We start from the raw sequence: 10318 nt of genomic DNA on the forward strand, positions 1-10318 counted from the left end.
GCTGCCTTCTCCCCATAACCCTTTAACCCATTATGAATTAAAAATCTAACTCCTCCTTAAATTTACTCACTGTCCCAGCATCCACCACAGTTTGGGGTAGCAAATTCCACAGATTCACTACCTTTGGGTGAAATAGTTTCTCCTCAACTCTGTTTTAAATTTGCTACCCTTTATCTGAAGACGATGACCTTTCATCCTATAATGTCCCACAAGAAGAAGCATCTGCTCCAAGTCTACTTTATCCATATCTTTTATCATCTTATATGCTTCAATTTGATCTCTCCTCATTCTTCTGAATTCCAGAGAGTAAAAAGTTTATTAGTCACAAGTAAGGCTTACGTTAACACTGCAATGAAGTTACTGTGAAATCCCCCTAGGGCCACACTCTGACGTCTGTTCGGGTCAATGCACCTAACCAGCATGTCTTTCAGACTGTGGGAGGAAACCGGAGCACCCGGAAGAAACCCACACAGGCACGGGGAGAACATGCAAACTCCATACAGACAGTGAACTGAGCCAGGAATCGAACTCGGGTCCCTGGTGCTGTGAGGCAGCAACTGTTCAATCTCTCTTCATACGACAAACCCCTCATTTCTGGAATCAATCCAGTGAACATCCTCTGAACTGCCTTTAATGCTGCTATATCTTTCGTCATAAGGGGACAAAAACTGTGCACATACTCTAAGTGCAGTCTGATCAATGCCTTGTTTAGTTGCAGCAACATTTCCTTTCCTTTATATTCTATTCCTTTAGATATAAATGCCAATATTCCATTTGCTTTCTTTATTATCTGCTGTAACTGCATGCTAATTTTCGGTGACTCATGAACAAGGACACCCAGATCCCTCTGCACTAGTGCACTGCAAATTCTGTCCCCATTTAGGTAATAAGTTGCCTTCCCATTTTTCCGACCAAAATGTGTGGCCTCACACTTTAGGTACCAGATGTGGTGATGGTAGGAACAGGAGAGGGAGGAATTACTATGCTGTAGTAACACACATAATATAAAATATAAATATATTTCTGATGTTGCTCCACACAGCAATGTAATCAGTTCTTCCCTTCTCAGAGGAACGGGGAAAGAAAAACATTGGGGGCGATCTTACCAGAATTTGGCAAAGAGTCAGAAACACCGATGTGTTTCTCTCCGGAGACACATGCTGGCTTTCTCTCCAGGTCTGCTCACACTCTGTCAAATAAAACAAAACAGGTAGGCATTGTTTCATGTTGTCATGTTTAGGAGTGGAGTCTAAACTCGCCAACAAAGCCTGGCTACACCAAGATTGGGGAGCCATGTTTAGAAGGCGGCCGATCATTGGAAAGAATAATCGTCCCACCACCTCGGAGGCCTCAGTCCATGCCATTCCCCCTTCCCCACCCCTACAATAATCAGAGCTGTTTCCCCGCCTTCCCCTTAAACATCACTGGCATTGAACCTCTTCCCTCCAATCTGCCACCCAAACAGCCAATGTGGGCATTCCCCAGCTCCCACGTCCATTTCCCCCAACACCACAAATAAATGAATCCCTTCCTCATGGAGTTCCAAAGAACAAAGAATAACACAGCACGGGAAACAGGCCCTTCGGCCCAACGAGCCCGCGCTGCCGTCCCACTGTCTCAGTGACCTATTCATGATTTTAGTCTACGCCTAATGTGCGAGGATCAGGGAGGTCCAATATAGGGACAATTTAGTACCCAATCAATCAGCCTAAAAGCACATCTTTGGGATGTGGGAGGAAACCGGAGTACCCGGAGGAAACCCACGCAACCACGGGGAGAACGTGCAAACTCCCACAGACACAGGCCCAAATCCATGTTCCATTAAGTGTCTTCCCCTGATATCGCCCCCTGGCAACCTGGCAGTGTCAAGCTGTGCCGGGGGCATGGCCAGGTCAACTCCTGGCCATGTTGCTCTCCCCCAGGGATCATACTCACCTTTATGCTCCTGGGGAGGAGCCCACGGTAAGTTCCTACCTGGGTTAATCTGTTATAAACCTCGCTGATGTGACATCATGGCGACATGGTGGCATAACGGTTAGCATTGCTGCATCACAGTGCCATGGACCCGGGTTTGGGTCCCGGCTTGAGTTTGCCCATTCTTCCCGTGTCTGCGTGGGTTTTCTTTGAGTTCTCCAGTTTCCTCCCACAGTCTGAAGACTGGTTAGGTGCATTGGTCATGCTAAATTCTCCCTCCGTGTACCTGAACAGGTGCCGGAGTGTGGTGACTAGAGGATTTCCACAGTAACTTAATTGCAGTGTTAATGTAAGTCTACTTGTGACAGTGATAAATAAACTTTAAAATATGGCTGGGAGGGTGCAATATGCAAATATGTTAAAATGTATCAAAATATGGGCGTGAGCCCAATTATGTTGCTGGTGAGGGGCGGTGAAAGTTGGAAATCATGATCTTTAGCTCCTGCAGTCATTCCTGCAGATATTGAGAGTGGACTCAAGATCCAGCTCGAAGTCTAATCTAAACTGGATAAATGAAAACATGCATGTTTCCCGATTTATAGATAAAATGGCAGTTCAGTTCCTGACTAGAATGTGGAATTTCCAACAATGAAGCACAGCTGGTTCTGTTGGTAGTTTCTTGCAGCCATTCCAAACGACAGCCTGAGGTGATACTTAGAATGAGAAACTCCTGTTACAATCAAAGAGCAGCACATCGCTCATTCTACTCATGAAATCTGATCACAATTGGTGTTTAGTCATTATAGTGAGTCCATTCACCGTGGCTAAACAGACACAGAAGACTGCCTGTGTTTGATGTGTCTGCAGACTGCACTACTCCTGATTTCAGGCAGCAGTCCCTACGTAATTTGACAGCGTTAACTGAATATTTAACAGATCGCAGTCTCTGTGCGTAAGCTGTAGAGCTGTTTAATTATGCGCTCAAACCTTATTTAGATACAGTTAAAGCACTGGATGACAAAAATAAATTGAATGCAGAATGTTATTGCTGGGGCAGTTAAACCGGGAGAACACAAGGACATCTTCCTAAATTAGTAAAAAGCAAATTTGAAATAGGCCACGCTTTGTGTCAACAAATCTATCTATTGGGTATGGATTAGGAGTGGAATCAAAAGCATTAAATGCATACCTGCCTTTGTTATCTTTGGCCCTGACTTTCAAATGCACTCCTGGCTGGCCTCTCTCAGCCTACCCTCCATTAACTTGAGGTCATCCAAAACTCTATTGCCCATGACTTTACTCAGGCCAGCTCCTGTTCGCCCATCGCTCCTACACTCACTGACCCACATTGTCTCCCGATCAAGCAGTGCCTTGATTTTAAAAGCTGTGTCTTTGCTTTGTGAGTCCCTCTGTGGATCAGCACCTCCCAAACTCTCCTCCACACCCACAATCCTCTGAGATACCTGTGCTCATCGAATTCAAGCCTTTTGTACACTGCCAATGGTGGCTGTGCCTTTAGCTGCCTAGGCCCTATAAATTCTGGAATTCCCTTATTAATATTCCCCATCTCTGCTTGCTCCTTTAAGACACTTCTTAAAACTTCAACAAGAATAGAAAATGTTGGAAAATCTCAACAGGTCTGATAGCATCTGTGGAGAGAGAATAGAGCCAACATTTTGAGTCTGGATGACCCTTCATCAGAGTAATGACAAAGAGTACGATGAAAGATCTTCCTGACCTGAAACATTGGCTCTATTCTCTCTCTGCAGGTACTGTCAGGCCTGCTGAGATTTTCCACCATTTTCTGTTTTTGCTTCTTAAAATCTACCTGACTGACTAACGTTTTGACCATCTGTTTAACAACACAGTATCATAGAATTCTACTGTGTGGGAGGAGGCCATCCGGCCCATTGAGTCTGCACCGACCACAATCCCACCCAAGCTCTATTCCCATGCATTTACCTAGCTGGTCTCCCTGACGCTAAAGGGCAATTTAGCACGGCCAATCCACCTAACCGGCATATCTTTAGTCTATGGGGGAAAACTGGAGCACCCAGAGGAAACCCACACAGACACAGGAAGAGCATGCAGACTCAGCACAGACAGCCACCCAAGCCAGGAGTTAAACCTGGGTCCCTGACCCTGTGAGGCAGCAGTGCTAACCACTGTCACCGTCCTGCCTCAATCTCTCCTGTATGGTTAGGGTAGCCATGTGTATATAGTTTTAAGAACATAAGAACATAAGAACATAAGAAATAGGAGCAGGAGTAGGCCATCTGGCCCTTCGAGCCTGCCCCGCCATTCAATAAGATCATGGCTGATCTGTCGTGGCTCAGTTCCACATTCCCGCCCTCTCCCCATAACCCTTAATCCCCTCTCTTATCAAAAACCCATCAACCCGCTTCTTAAAAATATTTAGCGAGGCAGCCTCCACCACTTCAACGGGCAGAGAATTCCAGAGATTCACCACCCTTTGAGTGAAGAAGTTCTTCCTCAACTCCGTTCTAAACTGCCCCCCCTTTATCTTGAGGCTGTGCCCCCTAGTCCTACTGTCTTTTTTGAGCGGGAAGAGTCTCTCCACCTCTATCCTATCCATCCCATTCATCATCTTATACGTCTCAATGAGATCTCCCCTCATTCTTCTAAACTCTAACGAGTACAAGCCTAGTTTATTCAGCCTCTCCTCATAGCTCAACCCCCTCAACTCCAGCATCAGCCTAGTAAACCTCCTCTGCACTCCCTCCAAGGCCAAAATATCCTTGCGTAAGTACGGCGCCCAAAACTGCACACAGTACTCCAGCTGCGGCCTCACCAATGCCCTATACAGCCGCAGCAAGACCTCCCTACTTTTATATTCAATTCCCCTCGCTATGAAGGCCAGCATCCCATTCGCCTTCCTGACCACCTGCTGCACCTGCAAGCTGGGTTTTTGCGACTCATGCACAAGGACCCCGAGGTCCCTCTGCACCGTCGCCTGCTGCAGTTTTTCTCCACATAAGTAATAATCCTTCCTACCATTATTCCTACCAAAGTGTACCACCTCGCACTTGCCAACATTAAATTCCATCTGCCATTTCCTGGCCCATTCGCCCAGCCTATCTAGATCCTTCTGCAGACTCTCCACACCCTCCGCACAATTTGCCTTTCCACCAATCTTGGTGTCATCAGCAAATTTTGACACCATACACTCGGTTCCCTCCTCCAGATCATCTATATAAATGGTAAATAGCTGAGGCCCCAGCACCAACCCCTGAGGCACTCCACTAGTCACCAACCGCCGATCTGAATAACACCCATTGACCCCCACTCTCTGCCTCCTATTTGACAACCAGTCCTCTATCCACACTAACACCCTACCCCCAACTCCATGTCCCCTGACCTTCTGCAATAACCTCTTGTGAGGTACCTTGTCAAACGCCTTCTGAAAATCAAGAAAGGCCACATCCACCGGCTCTCCTCTATCCACCGCCCTAGACACATCCTCGTAGAACTCCAGTAAACTTGTCAGACACGACTTCCCCTTAACGAAACTGTGCTGTGTCTGCTCTATCAAGCAATTCCCCTCAAGATGCCTCGCTATTTCCTCGTTGATGACGGATTCTAATATTTTACCTACAACAGACGTTAAACTAACAGGCCTATAATTCCCCGCCTTTTGCCTGGCACCCTTCTTAAACAACGGCGTAACATTAGCCACTTTCCAATCTTCCGGCACTTCCCCGGAATCCAGCGACGTCTGGAAAATAACCACCAAGGCATCCACTATCACCTCCGCCATTTCTTTCAGAACCCTCGGATGCATTCCATCCGGTCCTGGGGACTTGTCCACAATCAGCCCCTCCAGTCTGTCGAGCACCGCCTCTCTAGTAACAGTAATGTCATTGAGACCCTCCAGTCCTACCACCTTTCCATCTCTAACACCCGGCAAATTATTCACGTCCTCCTCCGTGAATACCGAAACAAAAAAGTTATTCAAGACCTTAGCCATTTCCCCATCCCCTACCACTAAGTCCCCCTTCTCATCCTCTAAGGGTCCAACGTTCACCCTAGCCAGCCTCTTCCTTTTTATATACTTATAAAAACTCTTGCTATCCTTTTTTATATTAAGCGCTAGCCCAGCTTCATAGTTTATCCTACCCTTCTTTATCAATTTCTTTGCCAATCTTTGTTGACATTTAAACCTCTCCCAATCCTCTTCTCGCCCACTACTCTTAGCTACTCTAAACGCCTCCACTTTTAATTTAACCCTTTCCTTCACCTCCTTCGTTATCCACGGCTGATTACCTCTCCTCCTACGGTCCTTTTTGACCATTGGAATAAATTTCTGCTGAGCACCAAGAAAGATCTCCTTAAAAATCCTCCACTGCTCCTCAGCAGACCTACCTTCCAACGCGCTCCCCCAGTCCACATTCGCCAATTCCTCTCTCATCCTACCATACTCCCCTCTGTTCAAACAAAGGACGCGTGTCCGGGAACCCACTTTGTCGTCCTCGATCTGCACCAGAAACTCCACCATACAATGATCACTCTCCCCAAGAGGATCCTTCACCACAAGGTCCCTAATTCTACCCGCCTCATTACATAACACCAGATCCAAGATAGCTCGTTCCCTCGTTGGCTCCAACACACACTGTTCCAGGAAACTATCCCGGCAGCATTCCAAGAACTCCTCCTCGAGCCCACCACGTCCAACATGGGTCGACCAATCAATATGCAGATTGAAATCCCCCATAATTATGGCCGTCCCATTCCTGCACGCCGCACTTATTTGCGCGTTAACAGCCCGCCCCACCTCCAGATCATTATTCGGGGGCCTATAGACGACACCCACCAGCGTCTTCCTCCCTTTGCTGTTCCTAATCTCCACCCACAACGATTCCACTTTCTGCTCTTTGGCTCCAATATCATCCCTTGCTACCACCGTGATGCTATCCTTAATCAGCAGAGCTACGCGCCCCCCTTTTCCCTCCCGCCTATCCTTCCTAAACACTTGATACCCCTGGACATTCAGCTCCCAGTCCCTGTCACCTTGCAGCCATGTCTCTGTAATGGCCACCAGATCATATCCATTTGTGTCGATCTGCGCCACCAGCTCATCCACTTTATTCCGAATGCTTCGTGCATTCAGATAAAGTGCCTTCATCCCAGCCTTCCCCTGGACCCTATTCATACTCACGCCCCCTACTCCCTTTATTATTGGGACATCCTCGGCCTCCACCCTTACCTGTACCCTCTCCTTAACTTTAGGCCTCGTACTGTCACCTACCCTCGCACCCTCCCCCCCTCTAATTAGTTTAAAGCCCTGTCTACAGTCAGTCTGAATTTTCAGTAAAGTATCAATTAAATTAGACATTTTGAAACACTCCTTCAAGTGCCTTGTCCGAGCTTTTACCTTGCTCATCGACAAAATGCGACACATTACAGAATGGAATCTGAATGACATCCACTGGCTGGTCCACAGCGGGAAGATCTACGGCAGAAACAAGAGGTTGATCTTGAGATTCGATATGGCCTCACCACAGTTTGCAGCCAAGCAGAATGTCACGCCACTGAAAATGGAACCAGATAAGGTTAGCTTTTAGTCAGAGATGTTTACCCATAAAATCATCAAGTGACTCATGATGTTTTAATCGCAGAAAAAGAAGTACAAGAGGCAGCACAACAAATCCAACAATATTTATAGCTACGTGTGATAACCTATCCGTACAACCTGGGAGTAGTATCACTTGATGTCTGACCTTGCCTGACCCTTCAGGGCTCGATAGGTATTAGTCTTGGAAGAAAAGTCCCCCACAAGCCGCCTCCTTGTCCGCTTCACCCTCTCCATGAACGATGCGAGACACCTGTGTCCACTCACTCCTTCACTCTGGGCACTAGTTTCATGATCATTGACTTACCTCATTGATCGATCATGGGGATCGAGGTTCTGGCTCTTGTAGCCTCATAGGTATGATGGATATCCATGTGTTGATCGAAGATACTTCATCGGCTAACCCTGGAACATATGCTGTACGTGGTGGCGCAGTGTGGTGGCACTGTGAGGCAGCACTGCTCACAGGGACCAGTGTTTGATTCCCAGCTTGAGTCACTGTCTGAGTGGAGTTTGTATGTTCTCCCCATGTCTGCGTGGGTTTCCTCCGGGTGCTCCGGTTTCCTCCCACAGTCCAAAGATGTGCGGATTAGATGAATTGGCCATACTAAATTGCCAGGGGGATTAGCTCGGGTAAATGCATGGGGTGATGGGCGTAGGGCCTGGGTGGGATTGCAGTCAGTGAGGACTCAACAGGCCGAATGGCCTCCTTCTGCTCTGCAGAAACCTGATTCTTGTGCTTTTTTTTTGAAAATTCAGGTTTTAAGGCCCAGGAGTGTTTAGCAATTCTCGGCCTGTCGTATTCTGACATCACCAACACCTGCCAGGGTTCTGATGAATATCATCCCCTCTGGAACCACCAGTTAGGAATGACTGACTGTGGCTTAGAATGCCAAGATCACCACAGATGTGTATTTTTGCCCAGTCACAATGACATCACTGTAATTGCTGGCAGTCTGGTGGTGGTAGTGATCATAGAGGTGTGTAGTTACGCCCTCTATTTACTCCTCGTCCAGTCATTTGGATATCATTTCTCTGATATCCAGGCCTTACCTGTAGGAAGGAATGACTCACTGTTAGAGAAGTAGGAAAATTCACACAGCTAATAGAACAAGTTGTTGTAGATGAGTTAATTGTGGATGGGAGGAGGTCCTGGCCCAGTACATCAGCAGCTGGATTCAGGTAGGAACAAATTGAGAATGCCAAAAGGGTGGGCTGCATACTACCTAGGACTTCTGTTTCAACGTAAGCCACCTTATTTGTATTGAGAAGTGGAGAGTGATGGAAGATATGGACAATTCTCTGTTCCAAATAGGGTCAATTAAGTAATGGTGTGGCCTTGCACCATCACTCTGCAATGTTTTGTTCACTCCTACGCTTCTAATAGTGTTCAATCATCTTGAAATTAGATTCAAAGTCAGATTTGGGAATGGTAGGCAGCTCTTCAACCTTAGAAAGACCTCAAGCTAAAGCAAAGGTGTTGGACAAATCATTAACTGCTGCCTGAGCCAGAATGATAGGCAAACAATTATGAATCATTAATGGAAAGTTTATTTAGTATTGTCACAAATAAGCTTGCATTAACACTGCAATGAAGTTACAGTAAAAATCCCCTAGTCACCACACTCCAGTGCTGTTTGGGTACACTGAGGGAGAATTTAGCATGGCCAATGCATCTAACCAGCACGTCTTTTGGATTGTGGGAGGAAACTAGAGCACCCAGAGGAAACCCATGCAAACACAGAGAACGCGCAGGCTCCACACAGACAGTGGCCCAAGCTGAGAATCGAACCCGGGTCGCAGGCACCATGAAGCAGCAGTGCTAACCACCAAGCGAGAATTTAGCACAGCCAATGCACCTAACCAACACATCTTTAGCCAAAAAGACATCCATAAGTGAGATTATTCAAGAGAAGCTAATCCATGAAGGTGCCTCCTACCTTTTGACCTGTCACTCTGTTGATGCTGAAGTCAATGCCAACTGAACAAGCCAAGCCTGAAAAGTCCCCAATTTGCTACCTTTAAGATACATTCTCCAGTCAGCAAAGAGTTAACTACATAAAATTAGATAAAAACAAATTACTGAAAATGTGAAATAAAAACAGAAAATACTGGGAAAAGTCTGCAATATTGGCAGCATCTGTGTAGACAGATTAATGATTGGAATCTTATGAGAATTTGGCAAAGCGTCAGTTCTGGTAAGAAAACTAGCGCAAACTCTCCCGCTCCACTGCCACTTTTGTCTCCAGATCTTGTCACGGTGCCACCTAAAAATCAGAGTGTGTGGAATTTTGACCATTACTCTGGAGTACTGTGTGCAGTTTTGGGCGCCGCACCTGCGCAAGGATATTTTGGCCCTGGAGGGAGTGCAGAGGAGGTTTACTAGGCTGATACCGGAGTTGAGGGGATTGAGCTATGAGGAGAGGCTGAATAAACTAGGCTTGTACTCGTTAGAGTTTAGAAGAATGAGGGGAGATCTCATTGAGACGTATAAGATGATGAATGGGATGGATAGGATAGAGGTGGAGAGACTCTTCCCGCTCAAAAAAGACAGTAGGACTAGGGGGCACAGCCTCAAGATAAAGGGGAGGCGGTTTAGAACGGAGTTGAGGAGGAACTTCTTCACTCAAAGGGTGGTGAATCTCTGGAATTCTCTGCCCGTTGAAGTGGTGGAGGCTGCCTCGCTAAATATTTTTAAGAAGCGGGTTGATGGGTTCTTGATAAGAGAGGGGATTAAGGGTTATGGGGAGAGGGCGGGAAAGTGGAACTGAGCCACAACAGATCAGCCATGATCTTATTGAATGGCGGGGCAGG

This window comes from Carcharhinus amblyrhynchos, chromosome 24 (genome assembly GCF_965287045.1).
Source record: "Carcharhinus amblyrhynchos chromosome 24, sCarAmb.v2.hapA, whole genome shotgun sequence".
NCBI lineage: Eukaryota > Metazoa > Chordata > Chondrichthyes > Carcharhiniformes > Carcharhinidae > Carcharhinus > Carcharhinus amblyrhynchos.